The sequence below is a fragment of the Glycine max genome, chromosome 4 (genome assembly GCF_000004515.6).
Source record: "Glycine max cultivar Williams 82 chromosome 4, Glycine_max_v4.0, whole genome shotgun sequence".
Taxonomy (NCBI): Eukaryota; Viridiplantae; Streptophyta; class Magnoliopsida; order Fabales; family Fabaceae; genus Glycine; species Glycine max.
The window spans coordinates 18,915,669-18,928,465 of NC_016091.4; positions in this window are offsets into that span (position 1 = coordinate 18,915,669).

A 12,797-nucleotide genomic window follows, 5' to 3' on the forward strand; every position below is an offset into this window, starting at 1 on the left:
GGTCCAACCAGAACTATGTCCACTAGTAGAAAGAGGTATGGACTTGTCATAGTGGATGACTACTCTAGACGGGCATAGGTCATGTTCCTAAACCACAAGGATGAGTCTTTTGAAATCTTCTTTAAATTTTGTAAATGTGTTCAAAATGAAAAATGAGTATGCTTTACTTCAATCAGAAGTGATCATAAGGGAGAATTTGAAAACTATAAGTTTCAACTATTTTGTGAATAAAATGCTATTTTTTACAATTTTTCAACACCTAGAACACCTCAACAAAATTGGCTAGCTGAAAGAAAGGACATATCTCTCCAAGAGATGGTCAGGACCATGTTTAATGATAATTCAACCCCTAAGCACTTATGGGCTGAAGCAGTGAATACTACATGCTATCTTTAAAATAGAATTTACATAAGACCTATTCTTAAAAAGACTCCTTATGAATTGGGGAAGAGAGGAAAACCTAACATATCATACTTACATCTATTTAGATGTAAATGTTTCATTCTCAACACAAATGATAACTTGGGAAAGTTTGACTCAAAAAGTGATGATGGAAAATTTCTTGGATACTCAGAAACATCTAAGGCATTCAAAGTTTACAACTCAAGAACCTTAGTAGTTGAAGAAGCTATTCATGTGAAGTTTAATGAAAATAAGCCTGATAAATATTTACCAAAGCTAGATGAGTCCTTTGCAAATCTCAAGCTAGACGATGGCTCAATAGAAACAAGTTCATCCTGTCATAACTCTGAAATAGTAGTGTCCACCTAACAAGAATCCCAAGAAGAGGTAAGGGAACCCACTGAATGCATCATGAGAAGAAATCATCCAGAAGTTCAAATCACTAGAGACCCAGCAGATCGTGTTCAGACAAGATCATCACTCAGATCTCAAAGGCACACTTTATTGATTTCTGAAGTGGAACCCAAACACATTGATGATGCAATGCAAGATGATAACTAGATCAAAGCCATGCAAGAGGAACTTGATCAGTTTCAAAAGAATGACGTTTAAAAGTTAGTTGAACTACTGAAAGGGAAGAAAACTGTTGTAGTGAAATGGATCTTCTGCAACAAACTGGATGAAAATGGTAAGGTCGTGAGAAACAAGACAAGGTTACTCGCCAAAGGATATTCACAACAAGAAGGTATAGATTACAAAGAAACTTATGCACCAGTAGCTCGCCTAAAGACAATATGCATTATACTTTCATTTGCAGCTTATAGCAATATGAAGTTATATCAAATGGATGTAAAAAATGCATTTCTCAATGGTGTAATCTAAGAGGAAGTTTATCTTGAACAACCTCTAGGATTTGAGAGTGAGACTCTTCCTCACTATGTTTTTAAACTCAACAAAGCTTTATATGGATTTAAGCAAGCTCCTAGAGCTTGATATGAAAAACTAAAATTGTTTCTCTTGAAAAATGACTTTGAGCGAGGAAAAGTTGACACAATTCTCTTTCGCAAAAATTATGATTCTCAGTTTTTATTAGTACAAGTATATGAAGATGACATCATTTTCAATGCTACTAATGAAATTCTTTTGTAAAGATTTTTCTAAGCTAATGAAAACAGAATTTGAAATGAGCATGATGGGTTAGCTGAAATTCTTTCTTGGGCTACAAATAAAGCAAACACCCAATGGTATCTGCATCCACCAAACCAAGTAAGCAAGATAGCTCTTGAAGAAATTCAACATAAACGATGCAAAAGAAATGAATACTCTCATGCATCCTACAACATACCTTGGACTGGACGACAAATCAACAAAGATGGACGGGACTCAATACAGAATAATGATTGGATCACTGCATTATCTCACAGCGTCCATACCTGATATTATGTGTGAGATTTCAACAAGAACCAAGGGAGGTCCATCTAACTGTGATTAAATGCATTTTTCAATATTTAATTGGGACTCCTAATCTTGGTCTTCTGTTCAAAAAAACAAAATTTCAGACTCACATGTTTTTGTGATGCTGACTATGCTAGTGACAAAGTTGAAAGGAAGAGCATAAGTGAAAGTTGTCACTTTATTGGTCATAACCTTGATACATGGATATGCAAGAAGCAAGGTTCAACTACATTGTCCATTATTGAAGCTGAATATATGTTAGCAACAAGATGTTGTGCTCAACTTCTTTGGATAAAGAACTAGCTTGAGGACTACATCTATAAGAGTAAAATTCCTATTTTTTGCAATAATAAAGTTGCTATTAGTCTTTCTAAAAACCCAACATTGCATTCCAGAGCTAAAAACATAGAAATTATCAGATAAGTGTGTCCATTTTTGTGCATCCAACATAAGAAAGATCAGTGCCACAAAAGTTAAAAGACCTAAATGAAACTGATGAAGAGGATGAGGGACTTGTGTAGATAGCTCTACAAAAGCAAAACCGTTCAACTAGTTTCTGAAGTTCGAGAATCTGGCATTCCATCCAACAGTCCTAGACATATCAAGACAAGAGCAAGGAAAGTCAATCCTAAGTTTGGTGAGAAAGAGTGGACAATCTCCTTCTTTGGTAACAAGGAGAATCCAACTTCATCTTCCTCAGATAGTGAGTCAACTGATGAAACTCTTATTTCCCTCTCCAGAAGCATCCAATTTCCACAACAAAACCGCATTTATTGAAGGAACCCTTGATAGATGCTTAGAGATTTACGCTAGCATTTATTGAAGGTAATCCACAATCAACACCTTCCTTCTTTGAAGTCATCCATGCAAAACCCCTTCCGAGGGAATCCATCATTGTCCAAGCACTCGCATGGATGAGGCATGACTATGTGCACACACCATCTGAGGCCTTCATGGCTCTTCCAATAGATGTCATAGTTCATCTACAGCCTCTACAATAGGCATATCTAGTGCATCCATAAGTCATAAAGATGCAACCGTATTGTCTTGCACCTGGCACCCAACAACAAGTTCATCCGTCCACTGAGGTTATGATGTAGCTCCATGTGGAGCTTGTAGGCCTTGGATCTTTTTCATCAATGGAGTCCTTTGCTTCTTGAAAATCATGGCAGTGGAATGGAGAAGGAAGAAAGATGATTGGAGATGCCACTTCAAGGAGAAGATGAGTCAAGAAGAAGCTCACCACCATAGGAAGCCATGGATAAGAGCTTGAAGGTAGGAGAAGATGAGTAGAGGGAGAGGGAGAGAAGGGGCACGAAATTTTGTGCCTCAAATGAGGTCTGAACTTTGAAGTGTAATTCTCAAATGATAAAGTTACAACAAGTGTTACACATGCTTCTATTTATAGCCTAGGTAGCTTCCTTGAGAAACTCTCTTGAGAAGCTTCCTTAAGAAGATTCCTAGAGAAGCAAGAGCTTAGCTACACACACCCCTCTAATAGCTAAGCTCACCCCCATGCCAAAATACATGAAAATACAAAAAATTCCCTACTACAAAGACTACTCAAAATGCCCTGAAATACAAGACTAAAACCCTATACTACTAGAATGGCCAAAATACAAGGTTCAAAAGAAGAAAAAAACCTATTCTAATATTTACAAAGAAGAGTGGACCCAACCTTGGCTCATGGGTTCAAAAATATACCCTAAGTTTCATGAGAACCCTAGGGCCTTCTTTAGCAGCTCTAGCCCAATCCTCTTAGAGTCTTCTATCCAATACCCTTGGGGGGTAGGATTGCATCATCCCCTCCCCCTTGGAAAGGATTTGACCTCAAATCCCGAGGTTCTTGATACTCTGGGCTCCTTCCCTCGACACCTGTAAAAAGAATAAAAGCATATATATTAGCGGTGTTGGGTATGTTAGAGTAGGGTAAGGTCTGAAAACCCCTTTCCTAGGCATTTTCCCATGAGGGAACATGGTTCCTCACCAACTTAATGAGTGGTGCTACAAGTATAGAAAAATATGGGACAAACCTTTTGTAAAAGTTTATTAAGTCATGGCAGCCCCAGATTTTCCTTATACTTGGTGGAGTAGGCCAATCAGGAATGACCTTTTGTGGCATCCCCAAAATAATGACTGGTTTAAAAGTAATGATTTAAATAACAAAAACCATGGGAAATATTTTTTTTCTTTTTCTTTTTCTTTTCCGTTTCTTTCTCTATTCCACAGTAATTAAGTTCAGAAGGAAAATCCTCACCATGGAGTCCTGAATGGCCAGTTCACAACTCTATTCGGAGTCATTTCTTTCTGATCACGCATAACATCTAAAATATGTTGCTCTTTCAAAATAAAAGTATACCAGCCATCATTTTAGGTCGTCACGTGTAAAGTAATAAAATAGTCGGTGAAATCTCTTTCAAATAAAGTCGGTTAACACATTTCTTTCCAAATAACAAGATTAATCATAAGTGCATTCATCATTTAAAGCTGTCCAAAATATGGGAGTTTTGCAAAATACATAGTGTCATCCAGAGCAAAAGTATCCACTGTAGTAGCTTCAGCCACATGTATACAATCATCAAAATCATATACAATAGATCTACCCATACAAAAACAAAAGAGTAAACCTAACAGTCAGTACTAGATACACCCACCCTCAAAAAGTATATAAAACTAGTCTAAGGAGCTGTCTACTATGATGAAGAGCCTCCACTAGTCGCCATCTCTCCAGGGCCGCTCTCCTCCGTAGAATCTGCCTCAGATGCCGACATGACATCCTCGGGAGAATCCACCTCAAGGAGTGGGTCCTCATCACCCTCTAGAAAGTCAAGAGCATCCACAGCAGGCTCAGGAGGTAGCTCCTCTGGGTCTTCCTCAGGGTCTTCCTCAGATGACGTCACCTCGATCACTTGGACTGGCTCCACTAGACGATATGGTGTAGGCGTGGGTAATATCCACTCCACAGTGCGTTGAAGCGTGCGCGCGGGTTCCTCTGGATGCACCAATGAAGTAGCCGTGAATCGAATCGTGCCCCGAAATCGGCACCTCGTGTTGCCTTCGAGGGTCTCCCAAGCTCCCTCTAGGCACTCCATCTCCACTCGATCATGGATTAGTTGCACCGCCATCACGATCTACAAGAAATAAAAGAAAGGGGTAGACTCTTTCACGAAAGATCTAACTACGGTAGTAATACAATGCGCCCCATAACCATTACATACAAGTAAAAGAGGTATCTCAAGGCTTTTCATCTCTGGTAATCGATTACACCTCATTGGTAATCGATTACCAGAGGCCAAACTCGAATTACACAGCCTCAGGACATGAAACCTGCAAAAATGCCCTGTGTAATCGATTACACATAACTGGTAATCGATTACCAGTGGCATGTTCCTCTGTGTAATCGATTACACAACATTGGTAATCGATTACCAGAGGCCCCTTCAACATTCCAGTCTCCTTTCTAAGCCTGGTAATCGATTACACCCCTTTGGTAATCGATTACCAGAAGCCCTCTTTACTTCCTGATCTCGTTTTCAAGCCTGGTAATCGATTACACTCCCTTTGTAATCGATTACCAGAGGCCATCTTAGCTTCCTGTCTTCACTTTTAAGCCTTGTAATCGATTACTACCCTTGGTAATCGATTACCAGAGGCCATATCCCAAATCTCACTCCTGATGCATTGCTGGCCAGCCACCACACAAACCCCCTTGCTTTGTGGTCTTTGTTCTTTTATCTGTTGACTGCCAGGAGCTCGCTTGTTTAGGTACATCACAGGTTCTCACTGACTGACTATGCCCGGGTTGGGTCAGGATTGGTCAAGCTTGGTTTTGGGCAATAGCACCCCACCTGATGTCCCCAAGGTCTCCTGACCCCCGCGACATATCTCCAGGTACCACTTTGTGGTCAACGAATAAAAGTAGGAAGTCTCACCCTTCCACACTTCCTCATTTCAAGCTTGTAGGATTATGGGGTATCCATCACATGTGGTACTAGGTGGCGGTCGGGCAATGGTGCAAATCAATTCTCCACATCCACAAATCACACATAAACCCACCATCCCCAGTTGCCCACCTTCACTGAGCTCACGTACTCCCACGTAGCCCTTATCCTCGTTCCTCTCAACGCCGGGTCCCCATCAATCCTTCCACAACATCCAAGTAATTCAACATCCAAGCATCATGAATTAACACAGCCAAGAAAACAGGGCAGAGGCAGAAAACTCTACCCAAAACACAAACCAATATCACAGCTTTTCACACTCAAATACCCCGGTAATATTCTCTTTGTTCCAATTTGTTAACCGTTGGATCGACTCGAAAATTTTACTGGAAGTCTCTAGTACATAAGTCTACATTTTGACCGTTGGGATCTGTTAGCAAATGTCCAGAACCCCATATGTACTACCCTTTCCACAACCAGCCATACACAAGCATTTTTCTGCACTTATACAAAATTCTGCTGCACATTTCAACAACAAAATTCTGCATAATAGTGCAGATTTTCGAAATCCATCTTGCACTCATCCAATTTTGCCCAAATTGAATCCTACAAGTCCTAAATCATATATAAATCATGTCTAAACCAAGTACAAGTTTCAGACCAAAGCAACTCGAAATCTAGGTATCTAAAACCCCTCAATTTAGTGGATTTTTCAAGGTTTGAGAAGTGAAAATGAGAATGGGGTAAATTTGGAGCAAACTCTCACCTCACACAAGTCTATAACATTAATCTAAACTTGCTCAAACTGGTTTTACGCCTAAAATTCCACCGAATCAAAATTTGACTCCTCAACACCCAATTTTACCCTAGAAATGGCTCTTGCCTTCACTCTGGTCATTTGTTTTTTTTTTCTCTCTTGCACAGCCCAAGCATTCTCATAAGTCCTAAATGACATTTCAAACTAGGATTAACTCACTTTACCCTCCAAATACCACTAAATCCAGATTTGGCCTTCCAACTCTCAAAGCCTCACTCTTTTTCCACTCATAACACCACATTCTCACTTTCTAACCCTAGGTTAACTCTACCCTTCATCTCTAGCAGTTTACCATAAGCAATTTCAGCACATAAACGTCACAAGCATCATCATAAAAACCCTAAAACAGAATGGGTAAGCTTGACTCACACCAAACATGGCAAGTTCAACATGTTTTCATCAAATCTCTTCACAAATAACTACCACAATGCATAAACCTAGTAAAACTACCCATCATATCTCCCAAAACCCAATACCCACAAAAATTTAGGTGAGAAGAAGTCTACCCAAACCTTAAATTTCGAGGTCCCACACGTAGAGATGCGCTTCACGGCTCCGAAAATGCCTTCCTTTCGCGATTTGGAGCATAAATGGTGACCAAAGGTTGGAGCTTTGTTGGAGCTTCAATGGTGGGTGAGAAAGGAAGAAGAAAGCTACGTGAGAGAGAGAGGGAGAGCTTCTGAATTTTTCCTTGGCTGAGTGAGGAGAGAGGAAACAGCTTTTTGGTTTTAAAAAAAAAGGCTTTTCTCTTTTCTATTATTTTATTTTTCAAAAGAACTTGCCACTTGTCCCATTTTGAGTGGAACAAAAAGGGCCCACCTTTTTCTCTTGATGTGACTCATGCTCAGCCACATGAAGAGAAAAATCTGACCTTTTGAAACGCTAAAATCCTGCCTCGGTTTGAGTGTCGTTTCTCTGGTTCCAGTCCCTCGCGTTTCTCTGCGCCCGTCGGGGCCAGTTTTCGAAAGTAAGCAATATATATATATCAAAACGCTCAGAATGAAACCCCGAGCGTGGTTTAGAGGTTGGTTTTGTTAAATTTTAAGTTGCGCGTAAAACGATGATTTTTAGACTAATTAATTGAGAATTAACCTATAACCTTCCAGTTATGGATTTCTCTTCCTTAATTAGCCTAACCCACGTATCTTTCCCCCAAAATACCTACTTCTACCAGAAATATATACATATATACATACACTGAATAATACTTATATATATATAATCATTCAAAATGCACCATTTACAAAAATTCCGGGTAAAAATTTCCAGAATGTCACACCTTTATTCTCTTAGGGTCTGTGGGAACACCTTGATCACTATTTAAAAAATTAAGGAAAGTAATGTAATAAAACATACCTTTTTTCTATATAACATACCTTTTTCTATATTTTCATGTTTATTATTCTTTCAAAAAAGTAGGACAAACCTAAGGTGTCCCATGTGAGCACCAAGGTCTGTATTAAAACCAAAAATAAGAACAAACCTACCTAATGAGTCCCTATGTACATGAATCTGTTGGACAAATGGTCTCAGTTATCTTAAGAAGGGGTGAATTAATTTCCCACTAACAAACTTTTCACCCCCTTCTAAATGATAGGCTCAAAATACAGAAGCAGAAGCAGCAATCAATTTAATAATGTTCTTTAAACATGCAAGACAAAATTGATTGCAATAATATAAATGAGATAAGGGAAGAAAGAAATGCAAACTCGATTTATACTGGTTCGACAACTTCCCGTGCCTACGTCCAGTCCTCAAGCAACCCACTTGAGATTTTCCACTCTCTTTGTAAAAAACCTTTTACAAAGTCTGAACCACACAGGGACAACCCATTCCTTGTGTTCAAGAATCCTTACAACTTAAGAGACCCTCGGTCCCTTAATCAATCTCTTTGAATAAGAAGAAGAAGAAGAAGAATTCTCTCTTTTAGAGAAGAATATTACAATTGAAGTTCATGGATGAACTCTTAATGGATTTGCAAGTGTTTGCCCAAGAGTTGTTGATAGAGCATTTGGCAATGAAGTTCTCTTGGAATATCTCTCTCTTGCTTTTTGAAATCAGACACACATATATAGGCCCTTCGTGCCTTTTCTAAATGGTTTGAAGAGATGTGTTTTTTCAAAAAGCCTTTTCTGAATTTTTTTCACTGGTAATCAATTACAGGTTTCTGGTAATCGATTACACAGTTATATTTTAAAGGGTCATGACTTTTGAATTTAAATTTCAAGAGTTCCGTTGCTAGTAATCGATTACAAACATCTGGTAATCAAATACAGGTTCAAAATTCAAATTCAAAACCCTTTTTAACAGCTATTTTTCAAACTTGTCTTCTGGTAATCGATTACACTACCTAGTAATCGATTACCAGAGCCTTGCATGTCTTGGAAACACTTTTTTTTTAGGCAAGGCTTGATCTTAAAGAAATATTGAAGCAAGGCTTTGTTTGTTGAAGCAATCTTGTATTAATCTTGAAGTAATGCTTATCCTTTGAAGCAGCCTTGTTTGATTCTTCTTTGGCATCATTAAAATCATGTATACATACATTCACATTCTCCCCCTTTTTGATGATGACAATCATTATCAAGTGATTTCTTTTCGACATCATCAAAACATGCATGATTTACATTCTCCCCCTTTTTGATGATATCATGCAAATTCTTTTTGACATCATCAAAACCTGCATGATTTATATTTTTCTCCCTTTTTTTGATGATGACAACCACCTATAGGTTATGAGCAACAAAACATATCTATTTGCATATAGTTTACTCCCCCTTGGTTTTGAAATGATTTCTTATATGAGATAGTTGAAGATTTCATATATAAAAAGTTATCTCGTAAAGAATAGATAATTTCCCTTACTCTCTTATCTTTTATCTATCTCTTCCCCTTTTGATGATGGCAATAATCTGAAATCAAGATAAATGATATGCAATTGATAATACGTGCTCACATCCCTTACTCCCCCTAAATTTATGCCTAAGTTCATGATAAACTCTACCCTTAAGTTCTCTCCCCTTTTGGCAACATCAAAAAGCCAAAAACGGTCAGAGAAAAAAACTAAATTAGGAGCTTAACACATCTAGACAAAGATAACCATAGCATAATCCACCTGATTTAATCCATAACATAATTCAAGCAAGTCTAATCAAACCAAGACAAAAGCAAAACAAAGGCTAAAAGATCCAAACACAAAGCAACCGTATCCAAGACAAGCAAGAACACAATAAAAAATAACCAAAGTACTAAGGATTAAAAGCCAAAATACAAGGCTAAGAAATAACCATAAATCTAAGGAAATAAAGCATAATCAAGATAAGAGTCAGCTAGGGGATCGAAGCAACGCCTAATGAAGCTCATATCATCTTTAAGACTAGTGATCCTCATGTATCCATCCCATCAAAGTGTGCATTCATTGCATCAAGGCGAGTATCCATTGCATCAAATCGTTCACCTACAAAAGCTCGAAGACCATGAAGTTTTGTGAGGACTTCGGTCAGAAGAGAAGAGGAATCAACCCTTTGTGGTGGACGAGATGGGATACGTTTTTCAGGAATAGGCGGAGGCAAGTCTTGTTTATGAATCCACTAACCATCAACATCCCTTCAATAACCAAAGGAGGTAACCACACCAGCACCAATAGAAAAAGATCATTTTACTTGAACAAAGGGTTCATCATCCAAAGGAATTTGGAAATGACGAAGAAAAAAAAGGGTGACAAGATGAGAATACGAAAGAGGTGCATTGGTCCGTAATGCCTTATGCATACAATACTTAACCAAGTGGGCCCAGTTGATCTGACGACTGGTAAGAAAAGCCCACATGAGTCGAGCATCATGACAGACCATACGACGAGCATCATGACTCGAGTAATCAAACTTCCAGTCATCAACAATAGTGCCCTCAAAAGGAACACCTTGACTGGGTAATTTAGTCAATGAGAAGAATAAAGACTGATTAATAACAATGGGTATATTTTGCACCTCAGAGTAAAGAATACCATCCTGAATTTTCAAATTAGAATAGAAAAACTAGTTTAGAAAAGTAAGGCAGTTTCAGAGACATAAAATCAATCAAACCAGAATTTTGAAACACTTGATAATAATCAAATGTTTCTCCATCAAAGAATTCAAGATCAAGGTACTAAGGGTCTAGAATGATCCTAGAAGAAAATTGGGAAGAGTACCTTAGACGTTGATCATCTGAAGAAAATAAAGTAGATGATCATGTGGATGACACAGAAGGAGGAATCGGTGTTGTGGGTGCTTCAGATGGTCCGTGACGACGATGGCCAACAGCGGTAGTGGTGGAGGAAGAGCCCTTTCTCTTTTTCATTGATTCAGCCATTTGACGAATTTTTTGCAGATTTCAATTGGTGGAATCAAAAGAGGAATGAAAAAGATGAAGCATTGGCTTTGTAGGACATGATTTGGTGAAGAAACGAAGGAGATATGAAGGTTTGAAGGTTTGGGAATGGTAGTGCATTGCCACTGTGAAGATGAGAAGATAGGGTCTGCACAAGAGCCCAGAAAACACGATTTTTATAGTCTAGGACGCCTTGTAATCAATTACAAGGATTGGTAATCGATTACAGGATGAGTCAGCCTACTGGTAATCGATTATAGGGCTACTGTAATCAATTACAGGCCACCTGTTCTAGTGTAATCAATTACATGTGTTGGTAATCAATTACCAAAACACTAAAATAGCCTTTTCTCCTAAAAATGACCTATTTTTATTCCTATAAACATCATTTAATGCTATCAATCAATCATACTAACAAACATTGAATATCAATCAAGTAAAGTCAATCATAATAACACATCAATCAAACACAATCAAATACAATCAATCATCAAACATTTCAAATCAAATTAATTAAATTAACAATCAACTAACTATGCACAATAATTTCTATTCCAAAACAAAATATTCAAATTTCAAATTTCAATTTCAAATTTCAAATTTCAATTTTCAATTTTCAATTTTCAATTTCCAATTTTCAAATTTTAAATTTCAAATTCCAACTTCCAACTTCCATTTTCTACTTTCAATTTCCAATAACTTCCACTTCCAACTTCAAAAGTTTAATTTCAAATTTCAAATTTCAAATTTAACTTTTCAAATTTCAAATTTCAAATTCAAGTTTCAAATTTCAAATTTCAAATTTCAATTTCAAAATTTCCTTTTCTAAATTTGAAATAGTTTTCTTAAAATATGAAACTAATTTGAAAAGTTTAATAGATTCTTTATGCAACATCTCATAGTTAGAAGACATTACCTCTTCAAAGATAATCAAAAACTCAAGCAAAAATAATCATCAAAGACAATCAAAACTCAATCAAGATCAATCATCAAAAACTCAATCAAAAGTTAACAATCATAGGCAAAAATAATCAAAAGTAATCAATCAAAGACAAGTGACTTGTTGGTATCATTTGATATCACTTGTTGGGCTTGTTGATTAAGTGGCCTTTGTTTGTTGTCTCCATAGATCACATATTCACTATCTTTGGGAGAAATATGAATAAGCTTTGATGCATCTCTCGCCATGTGTTTGGAGCAACCGTTATCAATGTATCAACTTTGCTCTTCTCCGCTTTCATAGTCTTTCAACATAAGACCCAGATTTATGATTTTATTTTCTAAATCACTTGAAGAATTTATGTCATTATCTTCTTTTAAAGACAGGACAATTTAATCTCATGTGCCCAGGTAGATCGCATTCATAGCATTTTTGGGGCCAAAGAGGAATCTTCTTTTTTCTTATTTGGATTGATATTTGATTTCCTTTGATCTTTTGTTTCTCAAAAACTTATTGAATCTCTTCACAAAATCTGAAATCATCACCTTCTTCTCTAGGTTTTTTTATAGTTGTTTTTCTCTCTACCATTGTAGGAATAAAGGGATCAAATTCAATGGCTTCCTATATCTTTAAATCTATTACTTCAATAAAGATCTGTATTCGGGTTTTCCAATAGTGATAACCCTCACCATTGAACATAGGAGGTCTATTAATAGAATTTCCCTCAGGAAATGGAAAGTTAGATGAGGCCATAATTATTCTTGAAGCTTTTAAACTTTAGAAAAGAATCCTGCTCTGACAAATGACCTCAGTTATCTTAAGAATGGGTGAATTAATTTCCCACTAACAAACTTTTAACCCCCTTCTAAATGATAGG